This window comes from Asparagus officinalis, chromosome 7, assembly GCF_001876935.1.
Source record: "Asparagus officinalis chromosome 7, Aspof.V1, whole genome shotgun sequence".
In the NCBI taxonomy this organism is placed as follows: domain Eukaryota; kingdom Viridiplantae; phylum Streptophyta; class Magnoliopsida; order Asparagales; family Asparagaceae; genus Asparagus; species Asparagus officinalis.
Genome location: NC_033800.1, coordinates 6,408,840 through 6,425,691, shown reverse-complemented (window position 1 = coordinate 6,425,691; position 16,852 = coordinate 6,408,840).

The following is a 16,852-nucleotide window of genomic DNA, read 5'->3' as shown; positions in this document are numbered from 1 at the left end:
GACTTATCATCTTATTAAAGAAGATTGATAAGTGGATTTTGTCAGAGGTGTGATATTAACGTGACAGGAAGATGTGTACTTGTAATTTGAACAAGATTTTGGGGACTAGCGTCTCGCTGGGGAAACTTGCTAGGTGAGTTTATTATCAGAAACGATGAGTTCTGATACCTGTGATTTTAAAGACTTAGTGTCTTGCTGGGGAAGATTGCGATTTGAGCAATTTTGAGGACCTATCATCCTATTGGTAAGGATTGATAAGTTGATTGTCAGAGGTGTATTGTTAACGTGACAAATTGGGAGCGATGCAAGCTGTATTCATACTCTGTGGGGTGATGATCGTCAGAAGTGTAATGTTAACTCGACGATGTGAAAGATTCGTTACTCTTAATCCAATGGATTTCAAGTAACCAACCCCCAGTCTTGATTAAGACTTAGCAGGGGAAGAAAAGAGGTAGACAAGGCACATCACTTAGTGGGGCACTATCCATGAAGTCGGAATAGAGGCACATCACCTGGTAGGCCATTATCTGATGAGTTTGACTGTCAGAGGTAACTAATTTGGAGGGAATGGACTATCAGAGGTAATCATTAACGTGATAGTTTTAATAGACCCATCATCCTACTTGAAGAGTATTGGTGGGGGAATTTGGAGGAAAAGGACTATCAGAGGTGACGGTTAACGTGATAGTTTTGATGGACCCGCCATCCTACTTGAAGAGGATTGGTGGGGGAATTTGGAGGAAAAGGACTATCAGAGGTAACTGTTAACGTGATAGTTTTGGTGGACCCGCCATCCTACTTGAAGAGGATTTGTGGGGGAATTTGGAGGAAAAGGACTATCAGAGGTGACGGTTAACGTGATAGTTTTGGTGGACCCGCCATCCTACTAGAGAGGATTGGCTTCAGCGGCCGTAGTATCTTCTTCTTCTGACTGAAAAGATTGGGCTTGGTCCGATTGCTCAGGAGAAGATAAAATTTGTTACTCATAATTCAATGAACTACAAATAAACCAACCCCCAGTCTTGAACAAGTGCAGGGGGGAAGGGAATAGACATGGCACATTGCCTAGTGAGCCACTGTCTAACGAGTTTGACTATCAGAGGTAATTGTTAACGTGATAGTTGTTGGACCCGCCATCCTACTGAAGATGATTGGCTTCAATAGTCGTAGTATCTTCTTCTTTTGACTGAGAAGATTGGGCTTGGTCCGATTGCTCAGGTGAAGGTTGAGCTTGGTCTGATTGCTCAGGAGAATCCTGCCTACTTTGTTCTTCAGCTTTGATCCTGGCAATAATCTTTTGAGCCTGTTCGCCTTGAGAGATTAGTTGTCTCCAAGAACGACATTCTGCAACTCCGATTCGGGCTAGGAGGTCGGTTTGCAAATTGTACCGATAGGTCTCCACTAGGGTAGACTGTGTCATACCTGACGAACACTGGAGAGCCATGGTTCGGAACCTCTTGACGAAGGCTTTGACGGACTTCCTCTTCTTCTGCTTAGTGGCGAGAAGGGTATGAATGGAGACTTCTGTATCATCTTCAAAGAATCTCGACAGGAAGAGTCTCTCTAGATCTGCCCACTTTTGGATACATCCTACAGGAAGTTTCCTGAACCATTCAAAGGCAACTCCCTTGAGGGTGCCAATGAATAATCGAGCCAGTATGGCGTCATTTGATATCACATTCTCAGTATGTGACTTGAAATGATAGATATGTTGGTTCGGTGATCCCGTGCCGTCAAAAATTTGTAGCGTCGGGACTTCGAATTTTGGAGGATAAGGGGCTGCATCCCATTCGGCCGGATAGGGCCTGATAACTCCCTCGTCTTGGAGCTCGCTTCTGTTGGCAATGGCATTGAGGCGGGCTTCCAATTCTTCTATTTTAGCAGATTGGAGATTTTGCTCGTTCTCCATCTCTCTTCCTTCATCAGAGGAAGATTCCAGGTTGTGGGCTTCTTGGTCAGAAGCCGCATCATCAACCACTTTTCCCTTCTCTTTGCTTGTGTGAGGTCGGGATGAAGACGCTTTTCCTCTCTGGGAAAGTTCTTGCCTAGGTGGCAAATCTGTCTTCTGAGATTTGGCCTTGTCTGTGATAATTTGAGTCAACAGGGCCATGAGTTTATTGATGGCCTCTTGCTGAGATTTGAGCATGGCCTCCTGCTCATCGAGTCTCTTCGCAAGATCTTCATGGCTTTCTGTCATATAGGCGGAGCTTTCACGTTCAACAAAGGAACTTGACGATTGAGACTCCGCGATGGCTGAGTGTTCATCATCGGAATTGGTTCCTCTGGCTAACCTCCGATAATTGACAGGGAGAATGGTTCCTGTTCGCGTCCGAGTGCGTTGGTAGACTCCTTCAAACTCGTTAGCGATTTCTCTGACGGTCGGCGAACGACTTGTCTCAGAGTCGTCGGAACTAGGACCTGAGGCTTTCCCTCTGTTGATCACATTGATAGTGACCTCGGGATATTCGGTCTCTGGTGACTTCTTCCTGTAAGAACGTCGTCGTTGGTTGGGCAAAGCAACGTTCGTAAATTGGTCGAACACCAACAGTTTGGCCGCATATGAGCAGCATTGACATCCCGAGAGGACCGTAGGAATCAGCCGTTCACATTGGAATGAACGAATGATTTGTTGCATCGGTCTTTCTCTCGATATGAACTCACTCAAATCTATTGTGAAGATTCGAGGAGAATTGCTCACTGATCGTGAGGTTTGAATTGGAACCCCCAGTCCATGATTGGACAGGACTGGCTCTTGGTGAACATGGATCTGGTTGAGATGCCTTGAATCCATGGACTTTTGACATCCGCCCCTCAATCTAGTCGCGCTACGCAGAGTATTCGGGGGTCTCGCATGCCTGAGCTCCATGGAGAAGGCCAGGTTCCATATTGAATTTCGTCACCCGAACGCATGCCTGAGCTCCAGGTGTTGCTGGTGAAACGCAGATTTGAGAGTTGCGTTTATTTTGTGGAACGCACCCCTGAGGGTTGCGTTCATTTTGTGGAATGCGCCCCTGAGGGTTGCGTTCAGTCTTCTTCACACAGAGCCTATGTTTGGGCTCATAGACGCGAGACTTGCATTCTGAAACAGAAACGCAGAGCGCATGGTTGCGTTTAGGCTTACGAACGCGAGGCTCGCGTTGGTTGGAGGATCGATTTTCTCGAAGTTGTACTTGTCGTCGAGATCTTCTTCTTCGTCGAGCGGCGTTCTTGTTGGCCTGTTTTAAGGTCTCTGCAGCGATGTCGTCGACAGAGTTGGTCGCTGTTATGGGCCTTTCGTGACCCGAGAAACGTCGCTTTGGCATGAACGCAGAGCCTTCAACTCGGTGGACGAGTTTGGCCGAAGCTGAGCCCACTCCTTCGGAGGAGGGGCTGTTCGAGCATTCTTGGTTGAAGGAGAAGGCTTCCTTCGGCATAGGAGCAACAATTGGAGCTTTAGTCTCCTTGGAGACTTTGTGGATCTTGCGCATAGCCTTGGGGCTAAGGGATCCGGATGAGAGAGCCTCCTCAAACTTGGCTTGATCAAACTCAACAATAAGAGTTTCGACGGTTGTTCCAGTGAGATGAACATGTCAGAGAAGCTAGTCCCCAGCAGAGTCGCCATCTTTTGTTTGTGGGAAATTTGTAGTAAAAAGACAATGAAGGAAAATTGATTCGTATTCCTTTAATCTCAGTTACAATTGGATTTCCTGATTACAAAAGAGAAGAGAATGATCTGGATTCTCTCCTTTGTTTAATTCTGGGTTCTTCACGGTGGCGATGAGATGCCTCCCTCGAATGCTCGCGTCGAGTTTGCTTCTCGTTGACGATCCGACGTCTTGCTTCACTGGAACGTGGTCTTCTCCTCACGATTTGACGTTGTGGAGAACTCTGAACGAGTTTAAAACTCTATGAAAGAGTTGATTTAACCGAAAGTCGGTTATAAGCCAAGGATGAAGAAGATCTTGTTGCTGATCTCCAAAGCTCCAAAAATGCTCTAAGGATCCTGTTGACGAGCCAAGAAGTTCCAACCGATCGAACCCGAAAGATCCAGCCCCAAACTAAGTTGATTTCTTAGTTATTTATAGGGGATTAAGGGGTGTAACCACCTCCTTAATTCGCTCCTAAGTGGGGCTAATGGGATGTAACCGCCCCTTAAATCACTCATGAGTGGAGTTGTGATCCCCTCAGATCGTGGGAAACGGTTTTGAAACCGTTCAGCTCGTGTTTGAACGAGTCAAACGCAGATCCTGCATTCTGGCATGAATTCTGCATTCAAACGCGGTGTCTGGAAGCTTGAACGCATCGTCTGGAAGCTGCGTTTGCAGCGGATGAAAGCTGCATTTGGCAGCGGTATAGAGCTGCGTTGGGCAGCGTTTGGAGCTGCGTTGAGCAGTGTCGGGCGGCGAATAGAGCTGCGTTGTGCAGCGATGTTGAGCTGCGTTGTGCAGCGATGTTGAGCTGCGTTGTGCAGCGATGTTGAGCTGCGTCGGGCAGTGATGTTGAGCTGCGTCGGGCAGCGAATAGAGCTGCGTCCAGTGGCGATTTAAGCTGCGTTTGCAACTTTTGGTGCTGCATTTGAACTGCGTTCGTGGCTATGAACGCGGCGCATCTTGATGCTGGTACGCGGGGAGGACTTCCACGTCTTGATTTGAAGAGACCATTGATTTGTAGTCTCTTTCTGTCGAAGCGTTGCAAAGATCGTCATTTTGTAATCTTTACTTTAGCTCTTTGATATGCAAGAGTTGTCAGATTGTAACTCTCGATGTTGATGGTGAAGGCTGTTAAACTAGAGCTCTCATCGGTTGTCGTGAAGGTTGTCAGATTGTAACCTTCAGCGATCTACGGAAAGTCTTCAAATTATAGCCTTCTGGAAGTCGTCAGATTGTAACTTCCATCATCGGTGTTTTGATGGGGATCAGCTATCTATTGTGATTTTTAGACAGCCTACAGTTGTTATTGTGATTTGAGCAACCTATCTGTGGTTTCTGAACCTTGTTAACATGTACAGGACGACTAGTTGTCGCCACTGAGCGATCCAATGTTAAAATTTTAAATACACCCCTATGAGGGTGTGGAGTTTTCATAGGTCCTAAACGAGAGTGAACTGGTATTCTCTCGTTCTGGACTGGTGCAGTTCTGACTGGAGGGTGTTTACGACCCCCTGCATAAGAAACCATCAAGGGTTTATTTGCTGGATCTGATTGTTCTTTGACTGGGGCTTTGCCTCGATTATCAACCGAAGGACCAAGGCGATCCGCCATTGTGATCTTGAACTTTGATAAATCTGGACTAACCCATGGTTTCACTGGTGATACATTAGACGGGCCCGGAACGGATGTTTACGGCGCCTTCGGAACCCAAACTTTACGGTTATTTGGTGGTTTTTCAGACACTATTTCTTTCTTGGTTCCTTGTATTTGTTGACGACGGGCACGAGCTCGAGCAGCTTTTGCCTAACGTTTTTGTATACGTTCCTTGAGGGTTGAACGAGCTCTTTTGACGAGAGTCCATTCCTCCGTCGTAAGTTTTGCAGAAATATGATTATTTTACCGTTGAGGCAATTGAACCGCTTTTTGTTTTCTCGACTCTAGGTCCGCATAATAATGGACCCCGTCGGTTTGTTGCATGGCCATGGCCAATTGACGAGCACGGCGCTAGCGTTGTCTCTGACGAGCTCTTTTCGTCAGCACCGGTGAGCCATTAATCAACGACTCCTTGACTGGTACAGAGTCGTTTGGAGCAGAGATGTCGCAGGTAGATTCTTTAGCAGCAATTGGGCAAGAACCTTCACCTGCGGCCTTCATTGGCATTGTAGACTTGAAATTTTTCTTTGGAGATGAAAACTTCCTACACTTCTAAGGTGAGGAAAGTTTTGATGATGAGGATGACAAGTACTCCTCGAATTTCGCCTGATCGAATTCGTATTCGAAAGTTTTGATGATGAGGATGACAAGTACTCCTCGAATTTCGCCTGATCGAATTCGTATTCGATCTCTTCGTTAACAACGATCTTGATTGGTTGCGACACGGCGGCCTCGGCAGCGAGGCCGCTGGCTCTCACTGTGGTCGCTAGTACGACGGTCTCGGTAGCGAGGCCGCTGGCTCTCACTGTGGTCGCTAGTTTGTTTTCGTCAAAAGTTGGTTTTGCTGTGGAATTCATTATATTTTTGTTTGATTACAACAAATTCAAATAAATAGTCTTTTTATAAGACCTCTTTTACACAACAAGGAGAAAATTACAACTTTTGAGAAAATAACACATAAGTCGTTTATCGAATCCTGTTTTGTGGGACTTTGCTTGTGCCGGGAACGCTTTGGTTCGTGGACCGCCGAATCACAGATCATGAAGGAGGCTTAATGATTCTTCCTTCGTTTATCGAAGTAAGAATTTGAAACGATTGTTCGCGGGAAAAATCGTATCTTTCTTCATTGATGTCGTTGCACTCAAGTAATCGTTTATCGGTTACAAAGATCCGGACTTTTTATAAGATCCGGTTACAACGAGATCAAAAAAGGAAATAAAAAAATTACAACTTTTCTCTTTTGTGTTGAACAAATCGCAAGCTCCTGTTTTGCGGTCACTCGCTTTGTGGGTTCTTTGCATGCGCCGGGGTTAATCAGTGGACCACCGCGCAATCTAGATCCGATCGGATCTACACAGTACGACGGGTATTATTTCACAAAGGAAATAATAGCCGGGGGGGATTGCTTCACCAAGGAAACAATCGCCCAAATCTCGGGATCAAAGACCAAGCTTTGATCCGGAGTATGCCTGCGTAGATCTGAGATCCGGTCCTCTCGAACTCTTGCCTTATTTGGCGTTGACGATCGCCGAGCACCAGATCTGGATGAGCAATTCCTCAAAGTCCTAAAGCTTCAATCTTTTTTAGATCTGAGTCTTGAATCCAGCAGAGCTTCGCCTCCAAAAATTCCAACCTTTTCAAATGAACCAAGGGGGACCTATTTATAGGCTCTCTGAACTGTGCCCGCGCACAAATCTGGGTCGGCCACCTATGGGTGGCCGGCACTGGGCCGAGCCACCCATGGGTGGCTCAGCTTTGGCCGAGCCCCCCTTAGGCGTTGGGTTTTGTCGTTTTGCGTTTTTTGTTCAGTCCGTGATTCGGTTGACTTAGACTCTGATTTGTTGACCTGATTTGGCAGTAAATCCGATTCCTGATTTGGCAGTAAATCCACTTCTGAGTTCGAGTCCGAAACTGATCTTGATTCGATCATGATTCGTCCGAGTCCGCCCTTGGTTGGATGACTCGTTGACTCTTCAACCCGTTAGCTTGATTCCGCATGCGAGTGGATTTATTCTGTTGTTTGCGTGCGGTTCATTAGCTTCGTAGCCTCGTTAATCTGCTTCGTCGCGTATCACTTAGCTTCGGCGTTGTGGACTAACAATCGTGTCTGCATACGTCGCCCGATGGTCGGTTCGTCGACTCGGCGTTGTGCCGAGCTATGCTAGGGGACCTATAAGCAATTTTATATGCCTACAGATACCCCCTCCAAAGTATTTCAGTCTCGTTCTTTTATAGAAGAGTCTGGAATACTTTGGATATGATTGTCCTAACCTTCAATCGGTATGACGGGACTTTGGAGTGGCTTCTATTCTTGATTCCTTTAATCCTTCAGGCTATTCGGTGCTTTGTCGAACGTCTGTAAGGTTTTCAGTGCTGCATTTATTGTCTGACCGTTGTCGGAATTTTGAATTTGAAGTCGATTCCTGATTTTATGATCTTTAGCTCATGTTTGTTGGTTCACCATAGAACTGACCCTTGAATATTGGCGTTGAGTCTTTATTTGCGACGCGTAGAATATTTATAAACAATATTCTCCAGGAACTTCTCAAACCAAAAATAGGGAATAGTTTATACTCATATACCTTATTGGAGTATTAAGAAGCAGTTTATACTCGTATACTTTTCGGAGTATTAAGGAGCAGTTTATACTCGTATACTTTTCGGAGTATTAAGAAGCAGTTTATACTCGTATACTTTTCGGAGTAATGATTCTTTCATTGCAACGCATTGATTGGCGTTGACCTAGGCTTACGCGTTGACCGGCGTTGACCTTAGGGTTTTAAACGTCGTACGCTGACTTTTTGATCGCAACGTGTTGACTGGCGTTGACCTAGGGTTACGCGTTGTCCGGCGTTAACCTTAGGGTTTTGAACGTCGTATGTTAACTTGTTTGATTGCAACGCGTTGACTGGCGTTGACCTAGGGTTACGCATTGACCGGCGTTGACCTTAGGGTTTTAAACGTCATACGCTGACTTTTTGATCGCAACGCATTGACTGGCGTTGACCTAGGGTTACGCGTTGACCGGCGTTGACCCTAGGGTTTTGAATGTCGTTGGATGCTCAAGTCACGAGACCAACTAATAAAGCTGATGCATCAGTGACTCTCGTATTTATAGGATTTTTGGCAAACCCTCAGCCATCAACGGGTTTGATGAGCCTTTACCGACTACCGTTTGATTCATCTGCATGTGTGGATTTTGTCCCGAATTTGTTGGGTGCTCAAGTCACGAGACCAACTAGTGGAGTTGATGCGTCAATGACTCGCAGTTATAGAATTTTTGGCAAATCCTCAGCCATCAACGGATTTGATTAGCCTTTACCGACTACCGTTTGAGTCGGGCTAGCATGCGGATTGTCTAAATCCGTTCCGCATGTGACGTTGTGCTAAGAGAGTTAACGCTCTTAGTGCTACGATATTGAATACGTAGACTTTGTCTTTCTCACGGGAATAGACTACCCGGCGACGCGTGTTAGGCGTTGACTTTAGGGTTTTTGGTTAACCCCTAGCCTTCAACGGATTTGACGTGCTCTTACCGACTACCGTTTGAGTCGGGCTTACATGCGGATTGTTTTAAGTCCGTTCTGCATATGACGTTGTGCTAAAGGAATGAACTCCCTTAGACTTGATGCTACGACTTCGAATACGTAGACTTCGCCATTATTACGGGAATAGGCTACCCGGCAATGTGTATTAGACACTGACTTATCCCTACTTAGGCTTCGGGATAAAATTCCCCAGAACCGAACTCTGGTGTCTTTTTCTTCGGAGAAAGACTAAACCGGCGACACGTGTGAGGCGTCGGCATATCCTTTCTTAGGATTCAGGATGAAATTCTCCACGCGTGTAAGGCATGGATTTTGGCGTTATTAATAACAACCTGCCACAATGTTGAATATGTGGTCTTTTGTCCTTTTTACGGTCAATAACCGGCAACGCGGGTTAAGCGAAGACTTATCCCTGCTTAGGTTTCAGGATAAAATACCCCAGAATCGAATTCTGGTGTCTTTTTCTGCGGAAAAAGACTAAACCGGCAGCGCGTGTTAGGCGCAGACTTATCCCTGCTTAGGATTCGGGATAAACTTCCTAGTACCTATGAGGCACAGATTTTGGGAGTTGAAAAAGGTGGTGTCTTCTTTTGGGGCAAAGACGAACCCAAAATAGGAGAGGAAGAATTTTATATTCTATCTCCCGACACTAAAGAAGAAGAATTTTATATTCTATCTTCAGCTGGAAAAGGAAACTAAGAGTGGGATCTCCACCCCAGAATCCGGAAAGGTGAAACTAAGAGTGGGATCTCCACTCCAAGAATCGAAAAGATTCAGATAACCCTAACTGTCGGAAGGTTTGATTACCGAACTAAAGATGAATTTCTCGTTTATCGAGAGTGAATTATGGTTTTGACCCTAACTGTAGGAATGTTTGGCCAAATAGGAGTTTGAGGTGACCCTAACTGTAGGAAAGTTTAATCACTTGATTTGAAAGTGGACCTCTCGTTCATTGGAGGAATCGAGAGGAGATTTTGACTGTGGTCCTAACTGTAAGAAGGTTTGACCAATTGGGAGGTTTGAGACGATCCTAACTGTAGGAAGGTTTGATCGCTCGATTTGAAAGTGGACCTCTCGTTCATTGGGGGAATCGAGAGGGGGTTTTGATTGTGGTCCTAACTGTAGGAAGGTTTGACCAAGTGGGTACTTTACGTCCAGACTCTAACAGAGAGAGTGTTGAGTGCACAGACACGGTGAGAATTTGAATGGGAGTTCTTATTCATTACATTGCTGTGGTTTTGGGAACTTCCCGTTACATAAATCGTCCACCCCCAGTTTCCTCTGCGGAACTGGTTCGGACATTATTATCAGTTAACTAACCGGGTTATCCTTAAGAATATTAGCTTAATATTCTCCAGGAACTTCCCGTCAAAAGTGGGGAAACAGTTTAGACTCATATACCTATTGGAGTATCAGGGAGTAGTTTAACCTCTTATACCGGTCGGAGGATTGAGAAACAGTTTATACTCGTATACTCTTTGGAGTTTTGCCATTCTCAATTGGCTTACCTTAGCGTTATGACGCCGGCTTCAACCAAGGTCTGAATGCTATTCTTGAGAGCAAAGCAATCCTTGGTGGGATGAACGACCCTCCTGTGGTATGCACAGTACTTTGGGTCCGTAGTGTTGTCAGCTTCCTCCTGATTTGTGATAGGTGGTAGCTTGATCTTGTTACCTTCAAGGAGGGATTCGAAGATGGCTGGAACGTCTTCGTCCTTGAAGGAATACTCTCTTTGTGGTAAGTCTGGAGAATGAACTCCTCAGTGATCGGGTCCCGACAATTCATTGCCTTGTTCCGGAACCTTTTGACGAAGGTGTCGACCAACTCCCCGTCTTTTTGTTTTTCATCAAGCAACGTTCCGATGGATATTTCGGTGTCGTCGTCGAAGAAATTGGCGAGGAACTTAGTTTCCATGTCGTCCCAGCTGTTCACGCTTCCTGGCTTGAGGCGGCGATACCAATCGAAGGCGGCTCCACGAAGAGTGCCAACGAAGGACCGTACCATCAGAGGCTCATTTCCAGAGATAACCCCTAGGTGTGATTTGAAGTAAATCAAATGCTGAGTGGGTGAACCCATCCCATTAAATGGTGTGAAGTTAATTAGGTTGAACTTCGCCGGATATGGGATCGATTCCCACTCTCTTGGGTATGGACAGGGAATGCCCGTCTTCTTCATCTCTTGAGCGGAAATCAACGTATTGATTTTGCTCTCGAGGTTTTTAATCTTCAAGCTTTCACCTGAGTCTTCGTTAGCATTCTCGTTATCACCCCCTGCATTGACGGGAGGATCATTGGCATTGTGAGCTTCATCCGTATCCGTGTGCTCCTCTTCCTGAACAACCTTGTTACGGCGGCTTGGTTCACCTTGCTGGTTCGTCAGTGCCTGAATTTGTTGCTCATGCATTTCTATCATACTCTGCATGGCCATCTGCATTTCGAACCTGAAGCTCTCTTGTTGTTTAGTCATGGCTTCTTCGAGCATCTTGGCCACTTGTTCCGCGCTTATCATGAATGACTCGCGGGGTTGTCCTTCGCTGGACACCGTATTGTCTGATGCGACAGCAGAGCAGGAATCCGATTCTTCATCTTCTGACGGTAATCTTGTCCGAACCCTACCATAAGTTCCTCGTGTAATGGCTCCAGACTGTAGACGAGTTAGATACCAGGGTACTTCTGGAATTGACTCAGGATTATCCCTTGTCGATGCCCTTTTGCTGGTCATATTGGTAGTGACCCTCGGAAATTCTCCATCTTCAACCACCGTTCTTCTTTGCCGGAAACGCCTATGCCTTGGTTTTGGCGCTTCGGTACTAAGCCTTTCGAACACTGAAATTCTCTCGGGGACTACCTTAATGCAATTGCACTCAGATAGTACCGCCCGAATGAGATTTGAACAAGGGCATTGAGTTTCTAGCCTTTGAGGATTTCTTTTTCTGGCTTTGCTCGTACCCCCGGCACGATAGTACAGCTCTTCTGTTTGAAAGTCGGAGCAACCTATTGTGTGTTGGCAAGACTTTTCAGGTATAACGCAATCATCATCAGACGATAACGTTTCCTTCTGAGAGTGAATTACCTTCTTCGGACTTTCGAGAGTCACGCGCCTCGAAACGCGCCTTTGTGGGCGTGAATTCTCAACGGGCTCCTGAACTTCGATGCGCAAAGTAGTGCGCTTGGGTGCCATGATTTCTTTGTCATGTTGAGGGTTGCGGCGACCCCCATCATGTTGATTCGTTCGGGGTTTTCTTAGCGGGCCTAAACGTCCTTGGATTGGAGCTTTGCTTCGCTCCTCGGGAAGTGGACCGAGGCGCTCCAAGACTGACTTCTTTTTCTGGGATGGTCTTGCGGGATCTCCCGGAGCAGTTGTGGAGATCATCGGTGGTTTGGATTGATTCGCCGGAAGTTGAACTTTCGACGGCTGCAGTTGACGCTCTTTGGTTTGAACCGCCGCTTCAGACTTCGGCCTCCAAACTTTGCTGTTATGGCGTGCTTCTTGGCCACCTCTTTCTGCCAATTCCTACGGGCTTCTCAGCTGAGCCCCGTGCTGTGCGCTGATAGTACACGGCGCTTGCGAATGCCTCCTCCGCGTGATCGGTTCGGTTTGACACGGAGCCATCATTGTTGCGCGGCTGCAGGCGAACACCATTCACTGAGTTGAGCTGCTGTGCCTTCTTTTGTTCGTTCAGATCTCGCCGTTGTAGCGGATTCCCGTCAACTGACTCCATGGCCTTTGCGAATTGTTCGCAAGGGCGTTGACTTGCTTGGCGGGCTCTCTTCGAGAGAGTCACAACGCCCTCAACGGTGGAGGCATCGGCGGGAGTAGGGTTGACCTGGTTGGAGGTCGGCGGAACTTCACCCGACGCAACTTTGGCGTCAGCTGGGGTGAGAGCTTCGTTGGCGTTCTGAACTTCTTCATACCAACGAACTTTTCTCCTGGAGGAGAACTTCTTGGACTTGTGAGGGGAGGTGGATCCGGACAAGGATGAAAGATACTCCTCGAACATGGCCTGGTCGAATTCATACTCGACCTCCTCCTCGACCGAGATTGAGATCCGCGGCTGCGACGTGACGATCTCAGCAGCGAGATCGGTGTCTCCCACTGTGGTCGCCAGATTGTTCCGGTGAAAAATCGTATCTTTCTTCATTGATGTCGTTGCACTCAAGTAATCGTTTATCGGTTACAAAGATCCGGTCTTTTTATAAGATCCGGTTACAACGAGATCAAAAAAGGAAATAAAAAAATTACAACTTTTCTCTTTTGTGTCGAACAAATCGCGAGCTCCTATTTTGCGGTCACTCGCTTTGTGGGTTCTTTGCCTGCGCCGGGGTTAATCCGTGGACCACCGCGCGATCTAGATTCGGTCGGATCTACACAGTACGACGGGTATTATTTCACGAAGGAAATAATAGCCGGGGGGGATTGCTTCACCAAGGAAACAATCGCCCAAATCTCGGGATCAAAGACCAAGCTTTGATCCGGAGTATGCCTGCGTAGATCTGAGATCCGGTCCTCTCAAACTCTTGCCTTATTTGGCGTTGACGATCGCCGAGCACCAGATTTGGATGAGCAATTCCTCAAAGTCCTAAAGCTTCAATCTTTTTTAGATCTGAGTCTTGAATCCAGCAGAGCTTCGCCTCCAAAAATTCCAACCTTTTCAAATGAACCAAGGGGGGCCTATTTATAGGCTCTCTGAACTGTGCCCGCGCACAAATCTGGGTCGGCCACCTATAGGTGGCCGGCTCTGGGCCGAGCCACCTATAGGTGGCTCGGCTTTGGCCGAGCCACCTATGGGTGGCTCGGTTTTGGTCCCCCCTTAGGCGTTGGGTTTTGTTGTTTTGTCCGGTTTCGTGGTTGATTCGGACTTCTGATTTGTTGATCTGATTTGGCAGTAGATCCGATTCCTGATTTGGCAGTAAATCCACTTCTGAGTTCGAGTCCGAAACTGATCTTGATTCGATCGTGATTCGTCCGAGTCCGCCCTTGGTTGGATGACTCGTTGACTCTTCAACCCGTTAGCTTGATTCCGCATGCGAGTGGATTTATTCCGTTGTTTGCGTGCGGTTCATTAGCTTCGTAGCCTCGTTAATCCGCTTCGTCGCGTATCACTTAGCTTCGGCGTTGTGGACTAACAATCGTGTCTGCATACGTCGCCCGATGGTCGGTTCGTCGACTCGGTGTTGTCGAGCTGTGTTAAGGGACCTATAGGCAGTTTTATACGCCTACAACGATATCTTATCAAAGTAAGATAGTCGTTCTTCTTAAGATTAAGTCGAAGCTCAAATCTCAAGGAATCACACTAAGAACTCAAGTCTGCTCTCCCTCTACTCTGGACTGCTCGAAAATATGCTCGATCCCCGTCAGAAATGACCCTAGGGGGGTATTTATAGCCTCTGGGGTTTGTAACTGCAAAAAACTCAACAAAACAACAACGTTAGGCCGCGAGACAGTGTTTACTGTCTCGGCGGGGGGGGGGGGGGGGGGGGTTTTCGTGCGAGACAGTAAATACTGTCTCGGAAACAGTAACTGTCTGGCAGTTTTCGTTTTAACTGTCTTCCCACATTTTAAACTCCGTTATTTTGGCAGTTATTCACGTGATTTTCACCCACGATGTTTCCCACGTCCCTTGGCAGTTAATGGACACGTGTAGGGTAGTTATCAAGGTGGTTTTTAACCATTTTAACACTGTCTCGCTGGCGAGACAGTAAACACTGTCTCGCTGGCGAGACAGCAAAGTCTGTCTCGCTTGTGAGATAGTTCATACCTGTCTTGATTTTCCAAAAACAGTATGAGATCAATTCTTGTGATTTTTTGAGTGATCTTCTCTATGTTTGGGATGCCTATTACCATTTTTTGACGCCTACAGGGTGGAGGGCAATAATGCACTTTGCTATCTGGAATATTAGGGGCTTTAATAAGTCCCCTAAACACTTAATAGTGAAGCAATTCATTCATGATTACAAGTTATCTTTTATAGCTCTTTTAGAAACAAAGCTTTCTATACAAAAAAATGGATAAAATAGCTCAAAAAATTGCAAAACATTGGGAATGGACTTCTAATGTTCAAGAAGCAGGTAATGGGAGGATTTGGCTTCTTTGGAATAGTGACATTCTCTCTTTACAGTATGTCAAAGGTTCTGTATAATATATGACATGCTCAGTCCATACTAGAGATGACAGATTTTCTTGCTTAATGACTGTGGTTTATGCTCTTAACCAAAGAGAGGGAAGGAAAGCTCTATGGCAGGATCTTCAAAGTTTCAAGCCATCAGTTAATTACCCTTGGTTAATTGGGGGAGACTTCAATGCTATTCTCAGTGGTGAAGAAAAGCTGGGGGGGTACACCAATATCAGATGCTGATACTGAAGACTTCCAGCACTTTATTTCCTCTAATCAACTGGTGCATATTAAGACTACTGGATGCTTTTACACTTGGAATAATAAACAAGAGGCTGATACTAGAGTATGGAGTAGATTAGATAGAGTACTGATCAATGATCTATGGATCTCACAAAATACTTCAAGTCAAGCAGATTATTTGCAGCCAGCTTGCTCAGACCATTCTCCAGCTCTCCTTACAGTTGGGGATGATGATTTTTAGGGGAAAAAGCCATTCAAGTTTTTCAAGATGTGGACTAAGCACCCTGAATTCCTCTCTATTGTCAGATCTATTTGGGAACAGGATGTGTAAGGTTATTATATGTTCAAGCTATCTTCCAAGCTGAAGATGCTCAAACCTGCACTCAAAGAATTAAGTAAAAGACACTTCATGAATATAAGTGAGCAGGTGTTAAGAGCCAAACAAGAGTTGTCTGATATACAGAACATGATGAGCACTGATTTATTCAACTCTCATCTTATTTCTAAGGAAAAAGAATGCTTAAAGAAATACACCTCTCTGCTGCATTGTGAAGAATCCTTTTATAGGCAGGAAGCAAACATTAAATGGGCTATACATGGAGACAAATCCTCTCATTTCTTCTACTCAGCCATGAAAGCTAGAAGACATCAAAATAGGGTATTGTCCCTGTATACTAAGGATGAGAATAGAATATCTGATATGGATACAATTATCACTGAGCTTATTAACTACTACAAGAGTCTATTGGGATTTTCTGGTATTACTTCTGAGCCTGATCTTGCTACTATAGCCAATGGCCCTATTCTCTCATCAAATCAAAGAGAATTTCTTGGTTCTCCTGTCACAAGGGAGGAAATTAAACAAGTAGTTTTCATTATGTCTAATGATAAAAGCCCTGGCCCTGATGGATTCAGTGCATCATTCTTCAAACCTACCTGGAATATTATTGAAGATGATATGTGTAAAGCAGTGGGTGAATTCTTTTATAATGGTAAGCTCCTTGGCACTTTCAACTCAACCTCTATCACTTTAGTGCCTAAAATCCTCAATCTCAGATCTACATCTGACTATAGACCTATCTCTTGCTGCAACTGTATATACAAAGTAATATCTAAAATTATTGCCACCAGAATTCAAAATGTGATTGGTTTTCTGATTGATGATGCACAAAGTGCTTTTGTTAAGGGTAGACTTATTTCTAACAATATCCTCCTAGCACATGAGCTATTAAAGCATTATGGCAGAAAGAAGGTCTCTCCAAGAGCTGTCCTCAACATTGATTTGAGAAAGGCATTTGACACCATTAATTGGAGTTTTATCAAGTATATGTTGACAAGTTTGGGGTTCCCTGATAATTTGGTTACATGGGTGATGGAATGTATCTCTACACCTAAGTTCTCTTTGTCAATTAATGGTTCGTTACATGGATACTTTAAGGGAGCTAGAGGATTGAGGCAAGGAGATCCATTGTCTCCTTATTTGTTTGTATTTGGAATGAAATATCTATCCAGGAAACTCAAAACCCACAGCACTGATAGTCTGTTCAAGTATCATCCAAAATGTGCTAGGATGGGGATTACACACTTGATTTTCGCTGATGATTTGCTACTCTTTTGTAGAGCTGACATGGATTCAATAGCTAAAATAAATAAATGTCTTCAGGAAT